The following is a 17,904-nucleotide window of genomic DNA, read 5'->3' on the forward strand; positions in this document are numbered from 1 at the left end:
GAGGTCCCCCTGGTAAGTTCAAAGCCCATCCCAGCAGCACCTGGACCCAAGAGCCGCAGCGGCATCCCATTTCTCCCACCTGTCCAGTTCGCTGGTTATAAGGCAAATTTATTTTGGGGTTTTCTCTTTGTAGCTAGAGGTGTGCATTTCCCTTGGAGCAGCAGTGGTGTAGGAGGTTAAGAGCTCGTGTATCTAATCTGGAGGAACCGGGTTTGATTCCCAGCTCTGCCGCCTGAGCTGTGGAGGCTTATCTGGGGAATTCAGATTAGCCTGTACACTCCCACACACGCCAGCTGGGGGACCTTGGGCTAGTCACAGCTTCTCGGAGCTCTCTCAGCCCCACCCACCTCACAGGGTGTTTGTTGTGAGGGGGGAAGGGCAAGGAGATTGTCAGCCCCTTTGAGTCTCCTGCAGGAGAGAAAGGGGGGATATAAATCCAAACTCTTCTTCTTCTTGGCTCAGTCTCCAGGGTGTGAGCATGAACCCAGAGATGCAAAGTGCACTTTTGACAGCGAAGGGGAATGAGCCCAGAAGGCGACCAGCAAGAGGGTGACCTCCAAGGCTATGAGCCTCGGCCTGGCTTCCACTAGCAAAGACTACACAAGAAAACACGAGCAGAACTGCGTGGGGCCATCCCTTGCCGCTGCATCCCTCTTTTCCCAGGAGCAAAATAAAGATGTCCTAGGACCTAGGCGTTTGGGGGCTGTCTGGTGCCCCTTTGGCCAACTCGGGGTCTTCCTTTTTTCTAACCTCCAATCTGGGGTACCATTTGAAGGAAGGTCGTTGGCCTTGCTCTTCGCCAGGGGTGTCAAACTCGCGGCCCTCCAGATGTTCATGAACTACAATTCCCATCGGACCTTCCCAACATAAGCATTGGTTATACTGGAAAGGGATGATGGGAATTGTAGTTCATGAACACCTGGAGGGCCGCGAGTTTGACACCTGTGCTCTACGTCCTCCTCTCTCTATCCTTCTTATTACTGCCTCTCTTTAAAGCAAGCAAGCCCCAGCTGAGCAAATCATCACAAGGCCCATGTGGCCCATCGGGACAGAAGGCCTTTGTATTCCATCATGATGATGATGATGATGATGATGAAGAGCTGAGAATTATACTACACCTGGCTCTCCGACAAGGAGTCTCCAAGAGGCTTACAAACTCATTTCTCCTCCCTCTCCCCACAACAGATCCCTTGAGAGGTAGAGAAAGTTGTGAGCAGGCCTGGGCCAAGATCCCCCAGCAGGCTTCATGCAGAGGAGCGGGGAATCCAACCCGGTCCACCATTCTTAACTAAAAACACCACATCCGCCGTAGGCTGCACAGAGATCCTTTTCGGGTAGGAATCCAGGCAAAAGGGGGCATTTCCCACCTCTTCCCACTGCAGACCTCCCCCCCCCCAGTATAATTTCCAGCGGTCCTCTCAACCCCCCCCCCCCCCCCCCGCTCAGGTGCGTTTCCTGGGGAGGGGGCAGGAAAGTCCCCATTCCTGGACGATTCAGGCAGGCTGCGATCCCTCGTGCTTCTCACGCGCAGTTGCTTCTGCCTTTCTAAAGGAGGGGGGCAGGTAAAAGTGTTGGGGATCGATCCTTTCTGCCCCTCCCCCTCTTGCAACAGGGTCTTGGAAGGGCGGGCGGGCGGGCTCCGGATCCAGGGAGCTGCGCTGCGCGCCCGCCCGCCAGAAGCGGAGGAGGCGGCGGCGGCGGCGGCGGGCCGGGAACGGAGCCAATCCGGAGCGCAAACGGAGCGAGCGGGCGGCGTGGCTGGCTGGCTGGCTGGCTGGGCCCCCGTCCGCCTGCGTCTTCCCTCCGCCGGGCCGCCCGAGGGGCAATTCCCATGGCCCCCCCCGTCCGCTCCGGAGCCTCCCCGCCGCCCGGCAGACGAGCCCGGGGCGCGCACCCTCCAGCGCCGCCAGCTCGCCCGGGAGCCCTTCGCTGCTTAGGTGAGTCCGCTCCGCCGGCTCCTACCGGGCAGATACCCCTCGATCCAATGGCCAGCCGGCCCATCCTGCCCTCTTCTCCCCCCCGCCCCCGCAAGAAAGCCAGGTCGGGGGGCGCAAACGCGAGCCGGTGCAATTGCACCGCCGGCTCCCAAATGCAACGCATTTGCACGGTCGGGGCTGGCGTCTTGCATTTGGGAGCCGGCGGTGCAATTGCACCGGCTCGCGTCGCAACCCCTGACCTTTGGCTAAAAGCGAAGGGAAGAAGAGGGCAGGATTACCCGGGACTGGATTTTTCTGCCAGCCGCACCTGCAATCTCCTGGGCTAGGGGATCTTTCGAAGCGACGCTCTGCAAAACGAGCTCTTTTTAATTGGGGGGGGGTTGTTGTTGTTTATGTTTGTGAGAGGCAGCTGACCCCCCCCCCCCCCCGACGCACGCAGGTTGCAACCTGAAATGGTCAGGCCGGGAGAGGCAAGACTCATTCGTTCCCAGTCCCGGGGCTGCGATGGCTGTCAAGTTCCGGGAGGTTCGTGGGACTTACTTGCGAGGAAACCTGGCTGGAAACTGCACCCTTCCCTCGAGATTGCAACCTGAAATGGGCGCATTGCGGGGGGGGGGGGGGAGGAGAAGACCCTGACAGTTCCCAGCCCTGGGGCTGCGATTGCAGCCAAAATAAGTTGCAGCAGGGGGTTGCTCCCGAGGAAACGTGCAGCCTCCCGCCTTCCTTTCTCCTTGGCACGGGGCCTCGGATCCACACCGTCGTGTGGACTCACTTGGAGAAGAGATGGGACCATCCCATCAGCGCAAGGGGTACAGCGCTCCTCCCCCAGAAAAGATTGATCCGAAGCGTGCCTTTGGAACCCCGCATGTGTGAATGAAGGCTCTCAGCCATCCCGTGTCTGGAAACAGGTGCACCAGGATGGGTAGCCAGCCGTGTTTGTGCAGGGAGGGGGCAAACCTGGGTCTGTTGTTGTGCTGTAACATTGGCAAAGGCGGGCTGCGAGGTTCCTGGAAGGGTCATTTAGGGTAAAATCAGAAATGGATCCGCTGGGGCCGGGGATCTACCCACAGCTTGGCAGGTTCCTTCACTCCCTGATCAGATTTTTTTTAAAAAACGGCTCTCTTGTTTGCTCCTGGGCTCTTCTCTCTCTTATCCCAGAGTAGGGAATATTACCTTCTGCACCTCTCTCTGTTTTTCTCTCTCTCTGTTTGCATAAGGAGAACAGAAAACTCAATACCTGCCACAACCTGGGTAAGGGGAGACGGAAAGGTTGCTCATTTCAACCAGGCCTGCCTCTCTTTGCTTTGCGGTTGTGATGCAGTCAGAAAAGGTGACTGGAAAACATGGACTTGACTTGCAACCAACTGAGCCTAGCACCAGAGGCCGGGGGTGGGGGGGTGGGGTGGGGTGGGGTGGGGGGCGGCAGAGCAGGCAACTGGTCATCTTGTCGGAAAAACTTGGGAGGACACATAGATTTGCCAAGGGGGTCTGGCCGGCATGACCGGAGCTGGAAAGAGAGATCAGGGGTCTTATCTAAGCAGCACTGTTTCTGTTCTGTTGGCTTGGAAGTCCCCTTGGTGTCTTTCTCAAAACGGGCTGTTGGCCGATGCCTGCGCACGTGGTGTGCTTGGGGTCAACACAGTAGGCCCTAATAAACTGTGAAAAGCCGGGGCGAACGGTGGTGCGGTTGTGGGTTCTCTCCGGGCCCCGTTTGTGATGTCACGGCTCTGTGTTTTCTTTCTCGTGCGCACCGACGCATGCACGCAGACGCTCCTGCACAGACAAAAACAACCTTTGGAAATAGGAAAGGTAGACATGATGTCACTGAAATCTTTTTTGTACCACCGAGGCCTGCGCATCCGATAGAACTCTTCTCTTCTGGCGGTCCGTCGGCTGTTCGCCAGCCTCCCTGGAGTTTTGAGGAAGGGTCTATCTCAGCCTTGTCTTTAGTATCTGGGGGTTTCACTGCTGCCATGACTGTTTCCAGACATTCTGACCATTCGCTGCTGCAGCCACGCTGCCAGGGCCAGTCGTGTGAGGTGTTTGCTCTCAAATAATGCACCTTGTAAGTTGGGTCGGTCTCGGGCCATCTGATAGCGTGGGCCGCAGTGAGCACCAAAGTCTTTCACGAGTGACCGGAACTTCTGGCTGTGCCTCTGTCTGTTTCCAATGCGTTTGTCCCACTGCTTTGTGGTCTGAGAAGAATCCCTGCCCAGCGTACTGGAGATAAACAATGTGTTGTGTCAGTGAAAAGTTAAACAAGCTTTGCTTAATGCGATGGCCACTTGGAAGGGGTGAAGAGAGAGACTGAGGCGAAGCAGTGGCGGTGGGCGTCTGTTCGGATGGACGTTGGCTTTGGCTCGTCAGTGATGAGGGTTTTTTTTTGTGCAATCTTTGTGCAATCTCGGGCAAATCATTTCGGGTCCCGGCTGCTCCGTGTTTTCCTTTCGTTTTTAAAAAATAAATGCTTGCTGAGATGCTGCAGCGCTTGTCCTCTTCAGGGGAGCTTTGTCGAAAATGCAATCAGTTATTGCAGAAATCAAGGCGTTGTAAAAAAAAAAATGCTGTTGATTTGTTAGGAATCCACCCTCCTCAAACCACCCCAAACTCCAGAACCCTGTCCCTGGTTATGAGTCGCTAGGAGACTTGCGAGCGCAGAGGGACGTTTGCTCTGTGGGTTTTGCTCCCGTGAGTATTCCCGTCCAGCCTCTCGAAGCTCAAGTGCCCGGTAAGACTTTTGTCATTTTCTTTCCACCCCATCTAACACATCAAACAAGTCTGTAAACGGCAAAAGAGCATGGCGAGTCTCTTGACACCGGCCCCCGGCCTCTGTTTGCAGAGCTGGTTATGTTTCTTCTGGGCTTGTTGTTCTGGTTTTCTTTTCGTGAGCAGATCAATAAGTTGTCACTGAAAGGCAAAGGCCGCGCAGCCGAAGATACAGTTGCACGAATGCTGCGCCTCCCTCGAGGACAGGCCCTGCTGTCGGCTGGCTTTGCGTGGCGAAAAGAAAAGCGTCAGGCTGCCCTCGTGTATTTGGAATTGCTATCGATTCAGTGTGCAAACTCAGAGACGATTGAGACAAAAGGGAAAATGCCGATTGTGTTGTAACTGGGATGCTGGGAGGGCCTTGACATTCCTCCAGATGCGCAAGGTGCACTCTTGTTTGCTACGGTGAAAAATGCCTCCTGCGAGCGCATAAAGCCGAGCATGACAGGGATGGACCCTGGTGCCAGGATTTGGACTGGAGGTCGAGCGCCCGCTTTTCCTGCCGAAGGCCTGGTAAACAATCCCTGGCATCTCCGGTTAAAAGGGGCAGGTAGCAGGTGACGTGAAAGCCCTCGGCCTGGAACCCTGCCCAGCGGCTGCCAGTCTGAGCGGACAATACTCACCTGGATGAACCTCGGGTCTGATTCAGTGTATGGAAGCTTCACACGTGTTCGTGTGGGATTTTCACACCGGCTGTTGCCCTCAGAGCAGCCGTGGGCCCCTTAGACCTCACAGGCAGGCCTGGGGTTGAGCTTGCTAGGCAGCCTTTTTGTGGGGGGTGGCAGGGTTGGGTCCGTTTGGACCACGTAGGTACCTTCCGAAGCCATCTGGGGAATCAAGCAGAGACACCTTTAAAAGGGGGTTAGACCATAGGTGTCGATCTTGTGACCCTCCAGATGTTATGGACTACAGTTCCCATCATCCCCTGCCAGCATCATGCTGGCAGGGGATGATGGGAACTGCGGTCCATAACATCTGGAGGGCCGCGAGTTTGACACCTATGGGTTAGGCAGATTCACGGAGGAGAGGTCGATCAGGGGCTGCTAGTCATGGCGACTAAACACGATCCTCCATGTTCAGAGGCAGTCAACCTCTGAATTGCAGCAGAGCCAGGGAAAGACCTTGGCCTCTATGCCCTGTTGTTGGACCCCCAGAAGAACTTGCTGACCGCTGCACGAGACAGAATGCTGGACTAGACTGACCACCGGTATGGCACCCTTTTGCACAGGGGCTGCCTCTCGCAATCTTGCCCCCACGGGTTCTGCCAGCTCCACTGGACCCCCGAGGGCCTCAGAAGCAAGGGAGGATGTCTCACTTGCTGCCTCTCCCACCTGGCACACAGAGTTCCCCAGGCATAGGAACGGGTGGCCAGCATCTTCCTCTCTGGCCCTCTGCCCCGCCTCCCTCTAACTCTGCCCCGCCTCCCCCAATCAGGGCCTCTGGGCTGGGAGTGAGCTCCCCTTTCCTCAGCCCGATTGCCCTAGCTCTCTGCCATTCCTGGGTTGCACCCCCCTGCTCCTTGTCCTTCCTCTGGCCCCGCCTCTTTCCTCCCTCCAGATGCCAAGGCCTGGCTTGCAGCTAGCCACCATGCCCAGCTGCTCCTGCCAATCCGGTTGCTTGCAGGCCCCTGTGGACTGTCTGCACCATGGCGACTTGCCTTCGTGGTGTCCGTCACCCATGGTTTGGGGCCACCCGTCCCTCTGCCTCCACCCGCCTGCTGCTGAAGGCTCCCCTTGGTGGGGCAAGGGCTTTGAGCTGGCAGGGGGCTGGGTGAAGCCCCCGCTCCCAGCACCTGCTTTTCTACCTCACTTCTGATTACCGCGGCCAGTGGAATTGAGCAGGGAGGGGATTGGCCCTCTGGCCCTGCTGCCATTTCAGGACAGCTAGTTTGATTCAGCAGGGACCTTCTGACATTTTTATTAGGGGACGGTCTTGGCCTCTACTCCCCTTGAGAAGGAACGGGTTGGTTACTATGTGAGAGAGGAGGCTGGACTAGTTGGGCCTCTGGTCTGATTCAGCAGGGCTCTTTTGATGTCCTTCTCTGGACATCAACAGGGTCTTCTAAGCTCTGTTGTTGAACCTCCAGAGGAACTGGTTGGCCAGTGTGTAAGAGAGGAGGCTGGACTAGATGGGCCTCTGGTCTGATTCAGCAGGGCTGTTTTGATGTCCTTCTCTGGACATCCAACAGGGTCTTCTAAGCTCTGTTGTTGAACCTCCAGAGGAACTGGTTGGCCAGTGTGCAAGAGAGGAGGCTGGACTAGTTGGGCCTCTGGTCTGATTCAGCAGGGCTCTTTTGATGTCCTTATCAACAGGGTCTTCTAAGCACTGTTGTTGAACCTCCAGAGGAACTGGTTGGCCAGTCCTTATCTGGACATCAACAGGGTCTTCTAAGCTCTGTTGTTGAACCTCCAGAGGAACTGGTTGGCCAGTGTGTAAGAGAGGAGGCTGGACTAGATGGGCCTCTGGTCTGATTCAGCAGGGCTCTTTTGATGTCCTTCTCTGGATATCCAACAGGGTCTTCTAAGCTCTGTTGTTGAACCTCCAGAGGAACTGGTTGGCCAGTGTGTAAGAGAGGAGGCTGGACTAGATGGGCCTCTGGTCTGATCTAGTGGGGCTCCTTGTGCTCTTGAGGAGCAGGAGTGGCCAAAACGTATCTGCCAACACTTACTGTCCTAGTGGTGTGGTTTGCTCCTAGCCTCCACGGCAGCTCTTCAGGCTAGGTGAGTGAGTGGCCAAGACACCCATCAAGCAACCACAGATGCTGCCACCATGCCTCTGTCAGCAGGGGAGAGAGAAAATGGGGTGGGCTCTTAAGGATGAGGTGGTCATGAATTGCCAGATTGGGAAAGACCTGGATATTTGGGGGGCGGAGCCTGGGGAGGGCAGGGACCTCAGCCGTAGAACTGATATCCCAAAACTGTCACATTCTCCAGGTGGGCAGATCTCTGTTGCCTGTAGATCAGTTGTAATCCCAATAGATGTCCAGCCACCACCTGGACCAGGGGTCTGCAACCTGCGGCTCTCCAGATGTTCATGGACTACAATTCCCATCAGCCCCTGCCCCTGATCTGGATGTTGGCAATCCTACCCAGCAGAGGCCTCCCAAAACGTGGTGCTGGATGAACTAAGAAGTCTGGGAAAGGGCTTATTCCTGCGGTCGTTCTGGGGGCCAGAGTGCTGGATGAATGTGATCCCCTGTCCACAAACTAGTTGATCTGCAAACTGAAAAGGGGAGGGGGAGGGTGAAAGTTGGTCACCTGTGCACTTAAATTAGGAGCCCGAGAATCTTCCAAATTCAGCGACAGGTGAGGAAGAAGACCTGCCCTTCCAGATGAGGGCTGGTGCAGAATTGAAATTTTGGCTGGTTTCCAAGGCCAATTGCTATTTGTACACACCTCTTTGCCTCCATTCTGATATCTCTAGGCCCGTGGTGGCGAACCTTTGGCACTCCAGATGTGATGGACTACAATTCCCATCAGCCCCTGCCAGCATGGCCAATTGGCCATGCTGGGAGGGGCTGATGGGAATTGTAGTCCTTAACATCTGGAGTGTCAAAGGTTCGCCACCACTGCTCTAGGCTATTTGTCATAGCACAGTACTATTGGATGGGACTTGGATATGGTACCTGAGCTTACCGAAATAAAACCAGGAACCTGCTTTAATTAGTTATCGGGCATTTAGAGTGTCAGCGTATTTTCTCTCTTCCTTCTGTGTTGGTTCTAAATTAAATTTCTGAGTTGAATTCTACTCCGAGGTGCACTTGCTGGAGAGTAAGTAGACTCATAAAGACTCTTGGTCCATTTCAAGCATAGTTGTCTTTGTCAGGTAATCGCAGTTATCTTTGCCCATGTGGCAGGCCCGGAGCATGCCGAGCTTCCTCCAGATATCCTGGTACCTGATGCTTTTTGGGGGGTGTGTGTTCTCTTTTAATTTTTTTGGCATGTTTAGCAACATAAAACCAGTGGTGGGATCCAAAAATGTTAGTAACAGGTTCCCATGGTGGTGGGATTCAAACTGTGGCGTAGCCCCAATGGTGCTGGGGGGGCGTGGCGGGGGCGTGGCTGGGCATTCCGGGGGCGGTACATTCATAGGCGGGGCTGTGGCAAGGACACAGCTGCTGCGCCGGTCCTTGGGCGGGAAACGAATGCACACAGGCGCAGGCTGCCACGCACGCCGGTGCACCTCCTGCTAGACTGCTTCAAGTTCTGCGCGCTACTGCTGAGAGGAGGGGCGTAATCAAGGCAAAAATCATGTGGCAAAATCACCAATTAGTAACCCCCTCTCGGCACACACAAATAATTAGTAACCTACTCTCGGGAACCCGTGAGAACCTGCTGGATCCCACCTCTGCATAAAACCCAGTAGAGATTCGACGACACAAATCTTGCGCAATCTACCATCAGTTTGTTTTAGATTTGACATTGTCCAGTACCAAATTTGTTGATTTAACTCTTTTAAAAAAGCTATACAGTATTATTACATCCATGTGCTGTTCTGGGGCCAGCCGAGGCAGCCAGCCCCCACCGCCACCGCGACACGGCTCAACCAAGCGATATTTGTGTCATATCCAGCCCTTGTAACATTTGAGTTCAACACCCCAGTGTTCCAGTCTGTTCATGCAGTCTTCAATACAGGCCGTCATCTAGTTAACTGATGTTCCTTTTGGAAAGTGTCTCTAATGCCCAGGGTGCTGTTTGCAGGCCTTTTGGCAACCTAAGTAAAAGGACTCCCCAAATAATTGGTTTTATTTGTTAAATAAAATGTTTATTGTTTTCACCATTAGTATTTTTCTCCTAATGTTTATTAGTGTGTTTTTAACCACTAGTACATGTCTCCTAATGTTTATTACTATGTTTCTCACCGTTAGCACATTTCTCATCAATGGTATGTTTCTGCTAATGTTTATTAGTATGTTTCTCACCATTAGTCCATTTTTCCTAATGTTGTCAAACTTGCCCTCCTGTCATTGAAGTCCATTAGAGCTACGCTGGGCCCCATAACTTCAGAGAAGCTTTGCCTCTTGCCTGTGGCAGCCCTCTAGGTATTTCTCCATTCTCTTATCCAGGGAAAGCGTGTCCAGTTCCCTCAGCCTTTCCTCATAAGGCTTTTTTTCCAGATCTGTAACCATCGCTGATGCCCTCCTGTGAACCTCTTGCGGAGCCTTTGCGTACATCGCCTTCATGAATGGTTTATTGTGTCTGAAAAGGAACTTAGATGGATAGTTAATCTAGCGAGGGCTCTCCCTCCAAGTTTTTCCTCACAGCAGATTGCGTTCGATCTTGTTTTCAAAGAGGATATTTTTAGTTAGGTGTTTTTCCTTCGGCCCTAAAATGAAAGTAAACTGAACTCTGGCCTTATGTAACCTGCTTTTAAAAACTGGAATCTTCCATGGCTATGTGACGTGGTTTTCTTTACAAAACAATTGGGCCTGCTGTTGACCACTGAACAGTTAACTCGTCTGTGTCAATGTGTTCCTGAGTTGAGCCTCTTTCTCCAGAGTCTAGAACCGTGGTGGCGAACCTTTGGCACTCCAGATGTTATGGACTACAATTCCCACCAGCCCCTCCCAGCATGGCCAATTGGCCATGCTGGCAGGGGCTGATGGGAATTGTAGTCCATAACATCTGGAGTCCCAAAGGTTCGCCACCACTGGTCTAGAACATAAAAAGTGTCAGGCTGGATTAGGGTGGCCAACTTCTAGGTTGAGCCTGGAGCTGTCCAGGAATTCAGCTGATGTCCAGACTATAGGGCAGTGGTGGCGAACCTATGGCATGGGTGCCAGAGGTGGCACTCAGAGCCCTCTCTGTAGGCACGCGCAACTAGAATTCGTCATGTGAGCGGGAAATCGCCCCTCCCCACACACACACATCAAGGCTGGCCTGGGCCACTGGGCTTGATTATTAGCATTAAGCCTAAGACCTAGTTTTGGGGAAGCTGTGTAGGTAACCCTGTTAAGCGCTGTTAAACCCCACTGATTTTCATGGGAAGAACTAAATCACGATCCTTCACCTGGGAGTAAGCTTGGTTGTGGGCAATGGGGCTTGCTTCTGAGTAAACCCTCCTAGGGTCGTGATTCACCCGTTGGAAGAGTTGCACGGTTGCTTCAAAGCAAAGCCACCCACTACCACCAAACTTACTCCCGAGTAACGCACACCTTGGAGTCAGCCATTTTTTCTTAACTGAAACCTCAGTATTGAAATTAAATTGCTGTGTTGGCACTTTGCGATAAATAAATGGGTTTTGGGTTGCAGTTTGGGCACTCGGTCTCGAAAAGGTTCGTCATTACTGCTATAGGGATAGTTCCCCTGGAAAAAAATGGCAACTATAGGGCATTCTATTCCGCTGAAGTCTCTTCTGACTTCTGTCTTTGTTTTCCCAACTCTCCAGGAATTTCCTAACCCAGACTTGGCAACCTTAGACTGGATCAATTCAAGATTTGCTTTTTCCAGCATTCTTTTCAAGTGTCCGAGTCCATAAGAACTTAGCCAGTGGCTAATATGGGCTGCTGTCTACCTTCTGCCCTTCCCTGCTATCGGGTAAGAAAAGTGCAGACTATTGATTGGCTGGCTTGAGCAGAATCTGCCACTATCGAGGAGATATTTTGCTTCAGACTTAGCAGGGAGACATAGCCGAGAATTTTGGACACGGCCTGAAATATCCCGAGCTCCACAAACATTGTTTTGCAAATGCACCACTTCAGAACGCATTGTAATGTGCTCGCGAGAGAGGGTGTTGAATGACTCAGATGAATGTAGCGGGGAGTAAACAAACATGTAAATCATTTTTTTTTTGGCTATGGAGGGGAAAGGAGGAGAGACACAAAAAGAGGCAGCATTCAGAGGCGATGGGCTTGTTACGCCGTGAACAGCCAAGTTTCTACGAAGGAGCCCTTTGGCTTGTGGAAGGTTCTAGGTTCAATTCCAGGCCTTTACAGTTAAAAGGACTTGGCAGTAGGTGGGGTGAAAGACTGAGGCCCTAGAGCAGTGATGGCAAACCTTTTCGAGACCGAGTGCCCAAATTGCAACCCCAAACCCACTTACTTATCGCAAAGTGCCAACACAGCAATTTAACCCGAATACTGAGGTTTTAGTTTAGAAAAAAATGGTTGGCTCCGAGGCGTGCGTTACTCGGGAGTAAGCTTGGTGGTAGTTGGTGGCTTTGCTTTGAAGCACCCGTGCAACTCTTCCAACGGGTGAATCACGACCCTAGGAGGGTTTACTCAGAAGCAAGTCCCATTGCCAGCAACCGAGCTTACTCTCAGGTAAAGGATTGCATTTTAGTTCTTCGCATGAAAATCAGTGGGGTTTAACAGCGCTTAACAGGGTTACCTACGCTGCTTCCCCAAAACTTGGTCTTGGATTTAATGCTAATAATCCAGCCCAGCGGCCCAAGCCAGCCTAGATGTGTGTGTGTGTGGGGGGGGCACTCTGTGCGTGCCCACAGAGAGGGCTCTGAGTGCCACCTCTGGCACCCGTGCCGTAGGTTCGCCACCAGTGGACTAGACCACGCTCCACCTAGTCCAGCATCCTTGTCTCACACAGTGGCCGACCGGTTCCTCTGGAGGTCCACCAACAGTGTCGTCTCCTAGCAAGGATATTCCGAGATTTACCACCTCCAAACATCGACGTTCCCTTCAGTCATCATAAATCAAAGCCACGACTGAGCCTTCCTCCATCAATCTGTCCAATCCCCTTTTAGAGCTGTCCAGTTGTGGCCATCATTGTATCTACTGACAGTGAATTATAAACATCTTGTTTCCCTTCTTGTCCGTCGCTCTAAGTAGCAGCAGGAGGGGGGCGGGGGGTCAGTGTCATCAGTGCTGTGATGTCACTTCTGGGTTTTCTTGGAAGTGACATCATGGGGCAGACGCTGTCTTGCCCTGCTGTTTGCCTGCTTCCCAAGCCCCTGTTGGTCACCACATCTTGGTATGTTATGAATTCTCCATGCCCTGTTTTTCATTTCTGAATGGGGCGCAGAATGCTGGTTATTCAGTTTGATTTCAGCTGCATCCATCCATTTGTGCCTCCTAGTCCTCCATATCACCAAGATGTACATGCACATGGATAAAATACCATAACCATAAGGAGCAGCAGTGGCGTAGTGGCTAAGAGCAGGTGCACTCTGATCTGGAGGAGCCGGGTTTGATTCCCAGCTCTGCCGCCTGAGCTGTGGAGGCTTATCTGGGGAATTCAGATTAGCCTGTGCACTCCAACACACGCCAGCTGGGTGACCTTGGGCTAGTCACAGCTTCTCGGAGCTCTCTCAGCCCCACCTACCTCATAGGATGTTTGTTGTGAGGGGGGAAGGGCAAGGAGATTGTAAGCCCCTTTGAGTCTCCTACAGGAGACAAAGGGGGATATAAATCCAAACTCCTCCTCCTCTTCTTCTTCTTCTTCTTCTTCCTCTTCCTCCTCCTCCTCCTCCAAGACACTCATAAGATTTACACACAGTAGCTTCATTTTGTGTGATGTTTTGTCAGTGTACAGAAGTGTACGAGTAAAACACTACACGAGAGATCTTGATGCAGTTACTAACATACTGCGAATAAGTTTTGCAGTGTTTTACCTATGGATACATACACCATGGTTATATCGAAAGTAGAAAAGCTATACATGGATGCGGGGGTGGGGAGGGGGCTAAATGTGCAGGAAATCTTCATTCTCCAATTGTAGATTTTAGAAATTCTCCTAATTAAAAAAAAGAATGTAACAGGATGAGAGAACTCGGTCCAGAGTAGCTTTGTGGAACAATATAAGAATGGAATGAATCCCTTTTCAATTGTTAGAAGGGTGGTATTTGGGTATCTGTTACTGTGTGCGCCACCTGAATGCTGTCATAGTTATCTCAAGCGCTCTTAGTAACTCTGTTCGCAAGTCACAGTGAATGCATATACATGTGTGTACGGTGAGCACTTGATAATTCTTTGTCTCTGTGTTGGGTACTTCTCATGTTAGTGTGTGTAAAGCTGAATGGGTATTTGAAACTACACATTAATCTGGTCTTTTTTTTCGTTCCTGAAGTGCACACATGCCTTTCTTTCGAATAGATCAGTGGTGGCGAACCTTTGGCACTCCAGATGTTCATGGACTACAAATCCTATCAGCCCCTGCCAGCATGGTCAATTGGTCATGCTAGCAGGGGCTGATGGGAATTGTAGTCCATAACATCTGGAGTGCCAAAGGTTCGCCACCACGGAAATAGATGGATTTGAGTAGGCAGGATGTATGTATGTTCACTGGAACATGCGAATGGGGCTCGTGCGACAAAAGTGGTCCCAAGAGGCAGGGCCTTCTCAGGGGTGGCCTCATCCCCAGTTTTGGAACGGTGTCCTCCTTTTTCTCCTCACAGCGCCATCTTTGGATGTCTTTTGGTACCAGTCCAAGATTCTTCTTTTAAATCATAGCTGGCTTTAACTTACTTGGATATATATTGGTTTCTCTCTCCCTCTATGGTTTTTTTTATCAGTCATATTAAAATTCTCAGTGGCTGCTGTTTAATCTTCCGTTATTGCTCTTTTAGTGCTGCTGGAAACTGCTTCTAGATTTACGCTACTGTTCCGGACCGACTTGCAAAGGAACAGCTTGATTCTCTTCCCCTCCCCCAAACTGTCGTATCTTCAGTTTGTGTACTTTGGGTGTGTATTTGGTATTTGATGGGGCAACAGGCTGTATTTTATGCCTGTTTTGCACAGCAAGCAGAGGCACCCCCAGATTTTCAACCCTTTCTGCCCCACCATGTTCTTCCTCTTTTCTAGCCTTTCCACCCCATCTGCCAGAGAGGTGTGATCCACTTGTGCAGACCTGCATTATAATGCCCATACACATCCGCCTCACTGATGACTCCCTGGACAGGCCCCCCCCCCCGAGTTCCTCATGCTGGGGAGCTGGTATGCCTTGAAAGCCCCGCAGGAAGCCGTTGCCTCATTGTCAGTTTCATGGGCTTTCAAAGCCAGCCTGCCTTTGGTCCGCCTCCACAATATTTTCTGTTTCTTATGCGGCCCCACGGAAAAAATAATTGCCCACCCCTGCACTTGTGGGTAGTTTCCAACCTCCAAGAGGGGCCTAGAAATCTTCTGAAATTGCAGCTGACCCCCAGTCTGCAGAGATCAATTCCCTTGGAGCAAAATGGCTGCTTCAGAGGGTGGACACGGTGGAATTTTACACCACGGAGGCCCTTCCCTTTCCCAACGGCCCCTGCTCAGGGTTCACACGCTAGTCTCCAGGAATTTTCCCACGTGGAGTTGGCAACCCAGCTTCATGGCCTTGATTTATAATGGAAGCCATTGCTGTAAGAAGCTCCTATTATAGCATAGGTGTCAAACTTGCGGCCCTCCAGATGTCATGGACTACAGTTCCCATCATCCCCTGCCAGCATGAAGCTTTATGTTTGACACCTGTAGTCCATGACACCTGGAGGGCCGCGAGCTTGATACACAGGGCATGAAGCTGGCAGGGGATGATGGGAACTGTAGTCCATGACATAAGAACATAAGAACATAAGAACAAGCCAGCTGGATCAGACCAGAGTCCATCTAGTCCAGCTCTCTGCTACTCGCAGTGGCCCACCAGGTGCCTTTGGGAATTCACATGTAGGATGTGAAAGCAATGGCCTTCTGTGGCTGTTTTTTTTTTTTTTTTCGTCTCGAGCACCTTGGACTTGTTAAGGTAATTTGCAATCTCAGATCAAAGAGGACTGGTGATTGGTAGCCATAAATCGACTTTCTCCCTCCATAAATCTGCTAAGCCCCTTTTAAAGCTGGTCCAGGTTAGTGGCCATCACCACCTCCTGTGGCATATTCCAAAATAATTCAATCACACGCTATGGAAGAAGTGTTTCCTTTTATTCGGCCCTAATTTTTTCCCCCCCCCAGCATTTTCAATGAATGCCCCTGGTTCTAGTATTGTGAGAGAGAGAAAAATGTCTCTGTCAACATTTTCTACCCCATGCATAATTTTATAGACTCTAACTATCCCCTCAGACGTCTCCTCTCCAAACTAAAGAGTTCTGAACGCTGCAGCCTTTCCCTCATAAAAGGGAAGGTAAGCAAACCTCAATCATCCCTGTCGCCCTTCTCTGCACTTTTTCTATCTTCAATATCCTTTTTGAGATGTGGGTTAATCAGAACTAGAACACAGTACTCCAAAAAAGGGCTCGCACTTGGCCAGCTTTATATATACATGAATAATCTTGCAGTTTTATTCTCAATTCCTTTCCTAATTATCCCCAGCATAGAGTTTAAAACAGTGTATTTTTAACAGGGGTTTGCAGGGGTTTTCTCTTTTTCTCCTTGTAAGGTTGCTAGAGCTGAGACTGTTGAGGTGGGCTTGGGCCAGGGGTTAGAGGTTACTTTGTCCTGGGCTACAAAGGTGGGCCCTGAGGTGAGCTCATTCAGTCTCTTAGTTCAGTCTCAAACCATGGAGAGCTGGTTGGACATCTGAGGGGTCATGAAGCCACACCTGTAGTCTATGACACGAGTTTGACACCTGTAGTCCATGACACCTGGAGGGCCTCGAGTTTGATACACAGGGCATGAAGCTGGCAGGGGATGATGGGAACTGTAGTCCATGACATCTGGAGGGCCGCGAGTTTGACACCTGTGTATTATAGTGCTAGACTGATGAGGTTCAGGACTAGATGAGTAGGAAGCTACTCGTTTGAGCCAGAGCTCTGTCGTCTCCTGGTGCTACTGGGATTCCTCAAGAATTTATTCTCCCCGTGTTTCCTTGCAAGCCCCAAACTGCCATGGCTTAATTTTGCACAGCACCGACAGAGACAAAATCAACACCTGGCAGGTTACCCCTCCACACTTTATAGGCATAAAGTGCCAGAAATTAGCATTTCATAGAACTGTTGAGCATAGCATTTCATAGCATTTCATAGCATTTCATATGAAATTAGCATTTCATAGAACTGCTTGCATTTGATGCAATTATTATTATTATTATTATTATTATTATTATTATTATTATTATTATTATTATTATTATTATTATTATTATTATTATTTAAATCTAATGGACCGCCCTACCCCCGAAGGGTTCAGGGCGGTTCACAAACCAATCAATGTTTGAATACAACAAATGGTTTCAATAAATAAGTTAAACATTAAAACACTAGCAGCAGTGATCTTCCACAATTAAAATAAGTAGATAATGTCCGGCATTAACCCCCCCGGGAGGGGACTGGCCGATATTCAGTCAGCAGATGACAAAGCTGTAAGGAGCAACGAAGCCCTTGCTGGGCTCCAGCAGACTATTTTAGATGCAGCATGTTTGGCGGCCTTTTAACTGCTCTCTTTAATTGATAGACATCCCCTCTTCTCAGGTACGTATGGCTTCCAGACTTTGATGAGCTCATGCCAGCTTGTGATAGCTAGGTCAGGTCAGATACAAACAGAGGTGGTTTGTACTCATTGTTCAACTATAGTGACCCTGGATTTCCTGGTGGTCTTCCATCCAAGTACTGACCAGCACTGACCCTGTTTGGCTTCCAGACTTTGATGAGCTCATGCCAGCTTGTGATAGCTAGGTCAGGTCAGATACAAACAGAGGTGGTTTACCATTGTCTGAATTCATAGTGACCCTGGATTTCCTGGTGGTCTTCCATCCAAGTACTGACCAGCACTGACCCTGTTTGGCTTCCAGACTTTGATGAGCTCATGCCAGCTTGTGATAGCTAGGTCAGGTCAGATACAAACAGAGGTGGTTTACCATTGTCTGACTTCATAGTGACCCTGGATTTCCTGGTGGTCTCCATCCAAGTAATTGACCAGCACTGACCCTGTTTGGCTTCCTAGAATTTGATGAGCTCTGCCAGCTTCTAGGACAGCTAGGTCAGCTCAGATACAAACAGAGTGGTTTTACCATTGTCTGACTTCTTATAGTGACCCTGATTTGGTGGTCTTCCATCCAAGTACTGGACCAGCACTGGACCCTGTTTGTTTCCAGAATTTGATGAGCTCCATGCCAGCTTCAGGACTCCTAGGGTCAGGTCAGATACAAAGTCAGGTGGTGGCTTCTACCATTGTCTGAATTCATAGCACCCCTGGATTTCCTGGTGGTCTTCCATCCAAGTACTGACCAGCTTGACCCTGTTTGGCTTCCAGACTTTGATGAGCTCATGCCAGCTTGTGATACCTAGGTCAGGTCAGATACAAACAGAGGTGGTTTACCATTGTCTGACTTCATAGTGACCCTGGATT

At 51.0% G+C, this 17,904-nt stretch overlaps 1 protein-coding gene across 1 annotated transcript in view; it reads left to right on the forward strand.

The window, feature by feature from the left end:
- The first annotated feature begins 1,747 nt into the window (after positions 1–1,747).
- Positions 1,748–17,904, forward strand: part of TRPC5 (transient receptor potential cation channel subfamily C member 5) — a 250,652-nt gene continuing 234,495 nt past the window's right edge. The window contains exon 1 of the mRNA XM_048514709.1: positions 1,748–1,937. The gene's annotated coding sequence lies outside the window, so the exon portion shown is untranslated. The remainder of the gene's footprint in view (positions 1,938–17,904) is intronic.

Source organism: Sphaerodactylus townsendi, linkage group LG13, assembly GCF_021028975.2.
Source record: "Sphaerodactylus townsendi isolate TG3544 linkage group LG13, MPM_Stown_v2.3, whole genome shotgun sequence".
Taxonomy (NCBI): Eukaryota; Metazoa; Chordata; class Lepidosauria; order Squamata; family Sphaerodactylidae; genus Sphaerodactylus; species Sphaerodactylus townsendi.